An 11,873-nucleotide genomic window follows, 5' to 3' on the forward strand; every position below is an offset into this window, starting at 1 on the left:
GTAATTCAATTTGAAACTGAGAATGTATTAAAAATTGCTTTTTATTTTATTAACCTACTCAGTTACACTTCATTTAAATATGAAATAGATAAGTTAGAACTTTTATTTTAATTTGTATACTTATAATGAAATATTTTTTTGCAGATTATATACAAACAGTCTGTAAACAACAGCCAAGCATTTTTTTTCATCTTCTCTATTCTGCAAGGTCTCAAAAACTTTCAAATTTATGAACTGTACATAAATCATGCACTGAGCCCATTTGTAACAGACTATGTACACCTAAGAATCTGTTTTTGAGTGAGGTTATTTACACTTAAGAACCCAAGACTCATTATAAATAGCCAAAATTAGCATAATATATTTAACAGAAACCTTGATTTAAAGGGACATGAAAGTAAAAATGAACCCTTTAAGTGTGGATGACAACAGATGGCCGTTATCCATACAGTGGTGTATTTTGGTTTTGTGCTACCCTAGGCACTCAGGTGGGATGGATTAGCACATGTGTACACAGTATACATGTGAGCAGTAAGAATATTTATATACACAGTAAATACAGTGTGTATATATATATATATATATATATATATGTGTGTGTGTGTGTATATGTATATATATATATATATATATATATATATATATATAATATTATTTATAGTTGTCCCCTGTGGCTCCTTGCTGTTCCCAACAGAGACTCAAAAAGGGCTGTCCCCCCATCTGCCACCCTAGGCAAGTGCCTTATTTGCCTATGCCAAAGCACACCCCTGCATCCGCACAATGCTTTTAGTGAGGATCACACTGAATGTTATTATCCCGAGCCAACCCCCATTTCCTTGGGCATCCCTGGTGGTCTAGTGGCCCTGCATTGCCAGGGAAATCTGCAAGAGCATTGTGACATCACCAGGACCGGGAAACCTAGCAGTGCAGGGTTGCTACAGAGGGCTTAGGGAGCGGGGTGGAGGAGGTAAGTATTCAAACTCCTCAATTTTATCTCCCTTAAACCCTAGAAACTCCCTCTTTAAAACAATAGGCAACTTGGTGGCAAAATTATTATTCTCGTAGTTTTTTAAATTAAAACACCGACAGAGTTTGTAGGAAGGGGGTACCTATGGGCATGTAACAGCCCATCAAAAAGGGTTGAAGACCCTCAAGAACACTAGATTTAGAGCTCAGAAGCATCTATTAAAAAACATACCCCTAAACAGCTTTTAATAGTCAGGTGATAAATGTGGTTATCGTGATAACCTGGCATGAATAATTGTGCATTTATTTGAGTTGAGGCACATAGGAGTTAGATCAAAGTTGTGTACATTACCCAAAGGTCCTTTTTATATGGGGATAGTCCCTTCCTCTTTTCACAATAGAGTTTAAAAAACATACTATTGTTTACAACCCTGTTTAATAAAAATGTGATAGAATATCCATTTTTTACGTTTTTTGTTGTATATTTCTCACATGTCTTATATATATAAAATAATGGTATAGTTAGAATATGCTTGGTCTGCTGAAAACTCCCAATATAAAATTTGTTTGGATATCACACTAAAAGTTATCTGCACCCCCTAAATCTTCAAAAAAAGCTCAGCACATACTGTAGATATACAAAATGGCTCATTAGTTAAAGGTTTAAACTTCTATGGTTGGTTCACTTTACTTTTATTATAAAATGTACTTAATTTCATTCTCTTTGCATCCTTTCTTGAAAAGCATACCTAAGTATTTGCAGATATAGCAATGCACTACTGGGAGCTAGCTGGTGATTCATGGCTGCACACATATACCTCTTGTCATTGGCTCATCAGATGTGTTTAGCTAGGTACATTAAGGCTCTGGAGCTGATTAATACTATGGGGTAAATTTAATAAGCAGTATATGTTACTGAAGTTAAGAAGCAGCGGTCTTCAATCATCCTGATCCAATCCAATCGGGATGATTGACACCCAATGCTAGCGGACGATTGGCCGCGAATGTGCAGGGGGCAGCATTGCACATGCATTTCTCAAGAAATACTTGTGCAATGTTAAATGCTAACAGCGTAAGCTGTCGGCATTTAGCGATGTCAGGCGGACATGATTTGCTACAGTAAATATAGTAAATTGAACCTATGGGGTAGATTTATCATAGTGCGAGCGGACATGATACGATGTAGTGAAGGCTCACGTGGAAACAGGCCCCTATGTGTTTAACTACTTTGCAGGGATTAAACACTTAGAGGCCTACTTATCAAGCTGTCAACTTACTTGCATTCGACGGCACAAATACGCTCGCCTAACATCGCAGCCACAGACCTGAATACGCTCTCCATATTTAACAAAAAAGCTGTCAAAAAGCCGTGCACCAAGTACGGGACGATGAGCAGTGGACTGTTGTTAACTAGCAACCATCGATCTCGCTGCTATTTGGCTTTTTCACAGCTTTATTTATATACTGTCACTAAACACTGCCACTATACTAAAATGTTTAACCCCTATCCAGCCGCTCCCGGAGCCCACCGCAACTCTAATAAACGTATTAACCCCTATTCCGCTGCTCCCTGAAAGGGCATTTAGCTCTTTTTCAAAAGCCCAAAACCTAATCTAAAATTAAAACCCACCCAATAAACCCTTAAAAAAGCCTAACACTAACCCCCGAAGATCCACTTACAGTTTCTGAAGAGCCAACATTATTAATTATTAGTTTAATATAGTTTAATGTAATGTAATTTTAGTATAATAGTTAGGGTAGGTTAATTCGTAGTTTAATATAGTTAATTTAAATCTAAAGATAAATTTAAATGTATTATAAGATAGGGATGAGTTAATATTTAATATAAAGTTAGCTGGTTGTTAGGTTTAGGGGTTAATAGGTTAATTTAGTTTATGGCGATGTGTGGGGCTGGCGGTTTAGGGGTTAATAGGTTAAGTAAGTGCTAGTGATGTTGGAGGCCAGGGGTTTAGGGTTAATACATCTATTTAGTTGCGGTGGGCTCCGGGAGCGGCGGGATAGGGGTTAATAGCATTATTTAGGTTGTGGCGAGGTCTGGGAGTGGCGGAATAGGGATTAATAAGTATAATGTAGGTGGCGGCGGTGTTGGGGCGGCAGATTAGGGGTTAATAAGTATAATGTAGGTGTCGAGTGGCAGATTAGGGGTGTTTAGACTCGGGGTTCATGTTAGCGTGTTAGGTGTAAACATACATTTTATTCTCCTATAGGAATCAATGGGATATCGGGCAGCAGCGAACATAAGCTATCGCTGCTTTCAGACTCCCATTGATTCCTATGGCATCCGCCGCCTCCTGAAAAGCTGGGCCGTAATAGTGGCGAGCGTACCTGGTAGATATTTGTTAACTTGCAAAAGCAGTCAGATAGTGTCGGACTGACACCGGCGGATTGTAATGTTACGTCACAGATTTCAACTTTTGCCGGTCTGTAGGCTTTGATATATAAGGGGAATCAAGCTTGCCACAATTACACTGTGGAATTCCAGCGTATTTGCGGTTGACGGCTTGATAAATAGGCCTCATAGTTATATGTAAGCAATAGTGTAATAATAAAATTATCTAACATATGACAGATGTTTTTGACATTATGTGGCTCGTGTGGAAACAGGGGCATCAAGCTCCATACAGAGCTTGATAAATCGGCCCCGATGTGTTTAACTACTTTGCAGGGATTAAACACTAATGGCCAGATTATGAGTTTTGCGTTAGGAGCTGTGCGGTGCTAACGAGCAGTTTTTTCTCACTGCTCACTTACCTGCAGTGCTGGTATTACGGGTTTTTACAAACTCGGCGTTAACAGGCAAGATGTGAGCGTAGAGCAAAATTGTGCTCCATACCACACTCCAATACCAGCGCTGCTTAAATCAGCGGTGAGCTAGTCATACATGCTAATGCACGATTTCCCCATAGACATAAATGGGGAGAGCCGGCTGAGAAAAAGTCTAACACCTGCCAAAAAGCGGCGTAAATCTCAGTAACGCAGCCCCATTGATTCCTATGGGGAAACATATTTTATGTTTACACCTAACACCCTAACATGAACCCAGAGTCTAAACACCCCTAATCTTACACTTATTAACCCCTAATCTGCCGCTCCCGACATCGCCAACACCTACATTATACTTATTAACCCCTAATCTGCAGCTCCGGAAACCACCGCCCCCTACATTATAATTTTGAACCCCTAATCTGCTGCCCCCAACATCGCCGACACCTACATTATATTTATTAACCCCTAATCTGCCGTCGCCAATGTTACCACAACCTACCTACACTTATTAACCCCTTATCTGCCGCCCCCAACGTCGCCACCACTATATTAAATTTATTAACTCCTAAACCTAAGTCTAACCCTAACCCTAACACCCCCTAATTGAAATATAATTTAAATAAATCTAAATAAAAATAACTATCATTAACTACATTATTCCTGTTTAAAACTAAATACCTATAAAATAAACCCTAAGCTAGCTACAATATAACTAATATAATTGTAGCTATCTTAGGGTTTATTTTTATTTTGCAGGCAAGTTTGTATTTATTTTAACTAGGTAGAATAGTTGTTAAATAGTTATTAACTATTTAGCCTGTAAAGCAAAACTGTTACATAAAACTCATAACTTAAGTGTTACAAAGTACACAAAACATCCATAAACTACCTATTAACCCTTAAACCGAGGCCCTCCCGCATCGCAAACACTAAATTAAATTTATTAACCCCTAATTTGCCGCTCCCGACATCGACGCCACTAATAAAATGTATTAACCCCTATTCCACCGCTCCCCAACATCGTCACCACTATACTAAAGTTATTAACCCCTATTCCCCAATTTTATTATTATTATTATCAATGGTTATTTGTAGAGCGGCAACAGATTCCAAAGCCCTATAAACAAAGGCAGAGTACAACAAAACAATTATATGGATCAAATGGGTAGAGGGCCCTGCCAAGAGTCGCACTGTTGTAGTCAGCTCTTAAGAAGGTGATCTGCAAACGGCTGGACTCTTAGGCATACATAAGGGGGTTCAGGAGATAGCAATGGAGGAGAGGAACTGGTATAAAGAAAGGTTAGTTTAGGTTGTATGCATCCCTGAGTCTTTAGGGAGCGCCTGAAGCTTTCAAAACTAGGGGAGAGTCTTGTGGAGCGATGCAGAGAGTTCCACAAGATGGGAGCCAGTCTGGAGAAGTCCTGTAAACAGGAGTGTGATGAGGTAACAAGAGAGGAGGAGAGTAGGGGGTCATGAGCAGATCGAAGGGGATGGGAGGGAGAGTATCTGGAGACAAGGTCTGAGATATAGGGGGGAGCAGTGCAGTTGAGGGCTTTGTATGTCAGAGTGAGAATTTTGTGTTTAATCCTAGAGGCAAGAGGGAGCCAGTGAAGGGATTGGCAGAGAGGTGCAGCAGATGAAGAGTGACATGTAAGGAAGATGAGCCTGGCAGAGGCATTCATTATGGTTTGTAAAGGAGCTAGGCGGCAGCTGGGGAGACCAGAGAGAACAGAGTTGGGACCCCAACATCGCCCACACTATAATAAAGATATTAACCCCTATTCCGCCTCTTAATCAGCCAATAGAATGAGAGCTGCTTAAATCCTATTGGCTGATTTGAACAGCCAATAGGATGCTAGCAGCCCTAATTCCTATTGGCAGATTCAAATTTTGCAGCCAATAGGAATGCAATGGGTCCCCCAGTATAAAAGGGGTACCTTGCATTTCAATCCTCAGACGTTGCATGAAGAGGACCTCCATGTCGGATCGGTGGACCTCCACTTGGACCTCTGCCTGGACCTCCTCCCAGACTTCAGCGTGGACCTCTGCCTCCGAGCATCACTGCTCTGCTTCCGCATGGATAAAGAAGATGCCGGACCCGCAATGGATGAAGATGGAACTGCCTGGATGAAGATGCCGTCTGGATGAAGATGGAGCCACCAGGATGAAGATCATTCAAGCGGGACTTCAACAACTGTGAGTACCTAAAGAGGGGTTAGAATTAGGTTTTTAAGGTTTTTTGGGGTGGGTTTTTTTTAGATTGGGGTGGGCACTCTTAAAAGAGCTGAATGCCCTTTTAAGGGTGAGAAAAATAGCTAAATGCCCTTTTAAGGGCAATGCCCCATACAAATTCCCTTTTCAGGGCAGTGGGAAGATTAGGTTTTTTTTAAGATAGTTTTTTTTTATTTTTTAGGTTTGGGGGTGGGGTGGGGGTTTGTAATATTAGCGGGTCTTTGTATTTATTTGTGAGCAAAAGAGTTGATTTCATTAGGGCAATGCCATACAAAAGGCCCTTTTAAGGGCTATTGGTAGTTTATTATAGTTTAGGATTTTTATTTTGGGGTGTTTTTTTTTTTAAATGGATATTGGAATAGGAATGATTTTTTTTTTGACAATTCGTTAGTTATTTTGTGTAATGTTTTTTTTTTTCGTTTTCGGGTGTTGTTTCTTTTTAGAATAGACATTTTTTTTTTAATGGGCAGCAAAAGAGCTGAATGCCCTTTTAAGGGCAATGCCCATACAAATGCCATTTTCAGGGCAATGGGTAGATTAGGTTTTACTTTATTTTTATTTTGTGGTTTTGGGGGGTGGGGGTTTGTATACTATTAGGGGGGTTTGTTTTTCTTTTGTAGAAAAAGAGCTGATTTCTTTAGGGCAATGCCCTACAAAAGGCACTTTTAAGGGCCTACAAAAGGCACTTTTAAGGGCTTATAAAAGGCCCTTTTAAGGACCCTTGGTAGTTTATTATAGATTAGGGTTTTTGATTTTGGGGTGTTTTTTTTATTTTTAAAACAGGGTATTAAAATAGGAATATTTTTAATTGTTTTGGATAATTTTGTTTGTTATTTTTTTAATGGTAGGTTTTTTTATTTTGTAATGTTAGGTTTTAGTGTAAGGCAGCTTAGGTTTTATTTTACAGGTAAGTTTGTATTTATTTTAACTAGGTAGTTAGTAAATAGTTAATAACTATTTAATAACTAGTTTACCTAGTTAAAATAAATACAAACTTACCTGTGAAATAAAAATAAAACCTAAGCTAGCTACAATATATAGAAAAGGGGTTAATATCTTTATTATAGTGTGGGCGATTTTGGGATAAGGGGGAATAGGGGTTAATAACTTTAGTATAGTGGCGGCGATATTGGGAGCGGCAGATTTGTGGTTAATAGATTTATTTCGGTGGTGGCGATATCGGGAGCAGCAGATTAGGGCTTAATAACATTATGTAGGTGTCGGCGATATCTGGGGCAGCAGATTAGGGGTGTTTAGACGTGGGGTTTATGTTAGGGTGTTAGGTTTAAATGTAACATTTTTTTCCCCATAGACATCTATGGGGCTGCGTTACGAAGATTTTCATTCCGCAATCGCAGGTGTTAGTTTTTTTTGTAACACTCTCTCCCCATTGCTGTATATGGGGAAAGCGTGCACAAGCATGTCAAAGCAGCGCTTATATTTTGTGTGGTATGGAGCTCAATGCAACTATATCGCACGCACAATGCGGCTTTTCTAAAACTTGTAATGGCAGCGCAACTTTTGTTGTGTTCGTTAAATACCCTCTATAATGCAAAACTTGTAATCTAGGTGTTTGTGTACAGGGGTACAGTCATGCTGGAACAGAGAATAGCCTTCTGCAAACTTTTGCCACAATGTTGGAAGTAACTAAATGTGTAAAATGTCGTTGTATTCTGTAGAATGAAGATGAGCCTTTTACTGGAACTAAGGGGCCTAGCCCAAACCATAAAAATTAGCCCTAGATCATTATTCCTCTTCCACCAAACTTTACAGTAGGAACTATGCATTCCAGTAGGTGTTCTGGCATAGGCCACACTTAGATTATTCCTCAGACTGTTAGATAGTGAAGTGTGATTAATCACATTTTCATTGCTGCATAGATAAGCAGCATTTAACACCTCTTTACACCTCTCCAGCCGACACTTGGCATTTTTCATGTTGATGAGAGGCTTGTGTAAAACTGCTCAGCTATGTACAGTTGGAAACCCATTTTATGAAGCCCCCGGTGCACAATTCTTGTACTGTTGTTGCTCCCATAGGCAGCTTGGAACTCTGTAGTAAGTGATGCAACAGAGGATAAGCTATTTTTATGAGCTACAAGCTCTGAGCACATGGCAGCCCCCCTCTGTAAGTTTGTGTAGTCTACCTCTTTGTGAGTGGGCTTTTATTGCTTCAACCTTACAATAAAAGCATCAGTACAATAGTATGGAAAAAAACTCCATTGTAGATAGCAGCACCTCCAGTCTCTGTATGTAGCTGGCGTTTTCAACATAGCACCCCCCCAACACTTACACCCGGTGTGACAGGCTCACCTTCATAATCAGTAAAGGCAGACGCCGCTTGGTCCTTTATGCTGCTACGCGGTCTATCACACTTATAGACTGCCACTCCAGTAACTGTCCTCTCACTCCGGATCTGATTGTGATTGACAGCGGGTCAGCGGCACTGAAGGTAGAACGCTGCTTGCTATTAAATCTTTGTTATATATTTTTTTATATTAATTAGAGTACTTGATGCCAACGTTTCACTGCCTTGTTTGAGGGATGGACCACTGTGGATGGTTGGCTGGAATATATGTTATGTAAATGAGATTTATGTATATATTAGAAACTGCTTAGTACTGGCAGTACATTCTATTTACATACTCTGAATTAGATTTGAATTAAATGCTCAGAGGGCAAACAGTTACTGGGAATTGGCGTGAGTGTAAAAGCAGCCGTAGTATCTGCTAAAGTATTCTGACTATATACAGTATAGCGCTTTTATGCAATTAAAGTCTTGATCGGACTGGTCAGACTCATGGTGTAGGATCAGAGTTGAATCTTGTTGTGATTTCTGTAAAGCTGTGTTTGTAAAGTGCGAGGTAAGGGGATTGAACATTACACAGACAGCTTCAGCATGGGGGCTGGCTGTAAGGACTAGCTAGGGACTGAGGAAAAAAGCCTTTGTCTGTAGCTAGTGAGTATTACAAATGTATTCCAATATAGTCAGAGCAATGTAAACTTTATCATCATTTTTAGGCACTTTAGAAGCAAAATTGTCAATACATGTCAATTACAAACTTTATCTTCTTTGAGTGCTTTATTTAAATAGCTCAATTTTTTTTGAGTGTATAATGTCCTTTTAAGCAGCAGATGCTGCTTCGATGCCCCATAATTTCTGGTCCTCCAGAAAAGGAAATTAAGAAGCAGCGGATGTAAGACCAATGCTGCTTATCTTCTCCGCCACCTTTTAGGACTGAAATCATCCTGATCCAATACGATCGGGATGATTGACGGCCCCTGCTAGTGGCCAATTGGCCGCCAGTGAACAGGGGGTGATATTGCACATGCATTTTACTAGAAATGCTTGTGCAAAGATAAATGCCGATAGCGTATGCTGTCGGCATTTAGTGAGGTCGAGCGGATGATTCGCTACAGCGAATCATGTCCGCTGGACCTTTGGTAAATCTACCCCTTGGTGTCTATAAAACAATGGGAGTTGCCATGTTGTAACTTAGGTTTCCTTCTCTGCTGTGGCCAATTAGGGACAATTATAAATAGGTCACTAGAGTGTACAGCCAATGGATGTTTGGAATATAAGATTGTTCTGCACTTTTATATTTAAAAGGACCTGAAAAGCTCACAATTTCAGAATGGAATTACAAGAAAAGTGGACAAAATAAATAATGAAAGTATATTGCAGAGTTTTTTGTTATATATACAATTTATCATGTTATACTACTATCTCAAAGTGTTTAATGTCCTTTTAATTATTTTTTTTTAAATGGTATAAAAAAAGCTTGCAGTATTGCTGGTAATTGTAAGAAGAATTATAAACGCTGTGTACTTAAAAATTATATTCTGGGTTTATAAAAAATGTTGGTACACAATATCAGCATTAATAAATTCTTAATTTTACAAAAACATATCTTTCAATGTATGCTATTTAGTATTCAAATAGGTGGATATATATTTTAGAATTCTACTTTCGTTTCATTGTGCTTAGCACATCAAATATTGCAATTAATGTATATTCTATCCTGACACTAATGTCGCCCTTCATTAATTAAATTGAATATCTGAGCTAGAGTCTTATATTGCTCCATTCAATACATCATCAGGCATTCTTAAAATCATTCCATCTTAAACAATGAGTAGATAACTATGGATTCATTTAAAGTGTTCTATTAAGTTAATTTGAAACATTTCTTTCTTTTTCTCTTTTAAAAGCTTGTCAGATTTCAAAATGTCCTTCATACATTGCTCTCAAAATTCTATTGCTACGGTTTCTTTTATTCTGCGTGTAAGAACTATAATCAGCCCTTCTACTTAAATTATTATTATGATTGTTATACTTTTACTTTTAAAGTGTCACTGTATTTCATAATGCTTTACAAAAGAGCATGAAACTAAAATGAGAATACTGACGAAGGGAAAACGACAGCCCCTTTAGAGAAAGTGTAAATGTCAATACCTATCTGTGGCCTAGATCATCAGCCTGTTTCAGAAAGAATACTTTGATATATATTTGGAAGCCTATCTACAGGGAGTGCAGAAATATTAGGCAAGTTGTATTTTTGAGGATTAATTTTATTATTGAACAACAACCATGTTCTCAATGAACCCAAAAAAACTCATTAATATCAAAGCTGAATATTTTTGGAAGTAGTTTTTAGTTTGTTTTTAGTTTTAGCTATTTTAGGGGGATATCTGTGTGTGCAGGTGACTATTACTGTGCATAATTATTAGGCAACTTAACAAAAAACAAATATATACCCATTTCAATTATTTATTTTTACCAGTGAAGCCAATATAACATCTCAACATTCACAAATATACATTTCTGACATTCAAAAACAAAACAAAAACAAATCAGTGACCAATATAGCCACCTTTCTTTGCAAGGACACTCAAAAGCCTGCCATCCATGCATTCTGTCAGTGTTTTGATCTGTTCACCATCAACATTGCGTGCAGCAGCAACCACAGCCTCCCAGACACTGTTCAGAGAGGTGTACTGTTTTCCCTCCTTGTAAATCTCACATTTGATGATGGACCACAGGTTCTCAATGGGGTTCAGATCAGGTGAACAAGGAGGCCATGTCATTAGATTTTCTTCTTTTATACCCTTTCTTGCCAGCCACGCTGTGGAGTACTTGGACGCATGTGATTGAGCATTGTGCTGCATGAATCATGTTTTTCTTGAAGGATGCAGACTTCTTCCTGTACCACTGCTTGAAGAAGGTGTCTTCCAGAAAGTAGGACTGGGAGTTGAGCTTGACTCCATCCTCAACCCGAAAAGGCCCCACAAGCTCATCTTTGATGATACCAGCCCAAACCAGTACTCCACCTCCACCTTGCTGGCGCCTGAGTCGGACTGGAGCTCTCTGCCCTTTACCAATCCAGCCACGGGCCCATCCATCTGGCCCATTAAGACGCACTCTCATTTCATCAGTCCATAAAACCTTAGAAAAATCAGTCTTGAGATATTTCTTGGCCCAGTCTTGACGTTTCAGCTTGTGTGTCTTGTTCAGTGGTGGTCGTCTTTCAGCCTTTCTTACCTTGGCCATGTCTCTGAGTATTGCACACCTTGTGCTTTTGGGCACTCCAGTGATGTTGCAGCTCTGAAATATGGCCAAACTGGTGGCAAGTGGCATCTTGGCAGCTGCACGCTTGACTTTTCTCAGTTCATGGGCAGTTATTTTGCGCCTTGGTTTTTCCACACGCTTCTTGCGACCCTGTTGACTATTTTGAATAAAATGCTTGATTGTTCGATGATCACGCTTCAGAAGCTTTGCAATTTTAAGAGTGCTGCATCCCTCTGCAAGATATCTCACTATTTTTGACTTTTCTGAGCCTGTTAAGTCCTTCTTTTGACCCATTTTGCCAAAGGAAAGGAAGTTGCCTA

This window comes from Bombina bombina, chromosome 6 (genome assembly GCF_027579735.1).
Source record: "Bombina bombina isolate aBomBom1 chromosome 6, aBomBom1.pri, whole genome shotgun sequence".
NCBI classification, from domain to species: domain Eukaryota; kingdom Metazoa; phylum Chordata; class Amphibia; order Anura; family Bombinatoridae; genus Bombina; species Bombina bombina.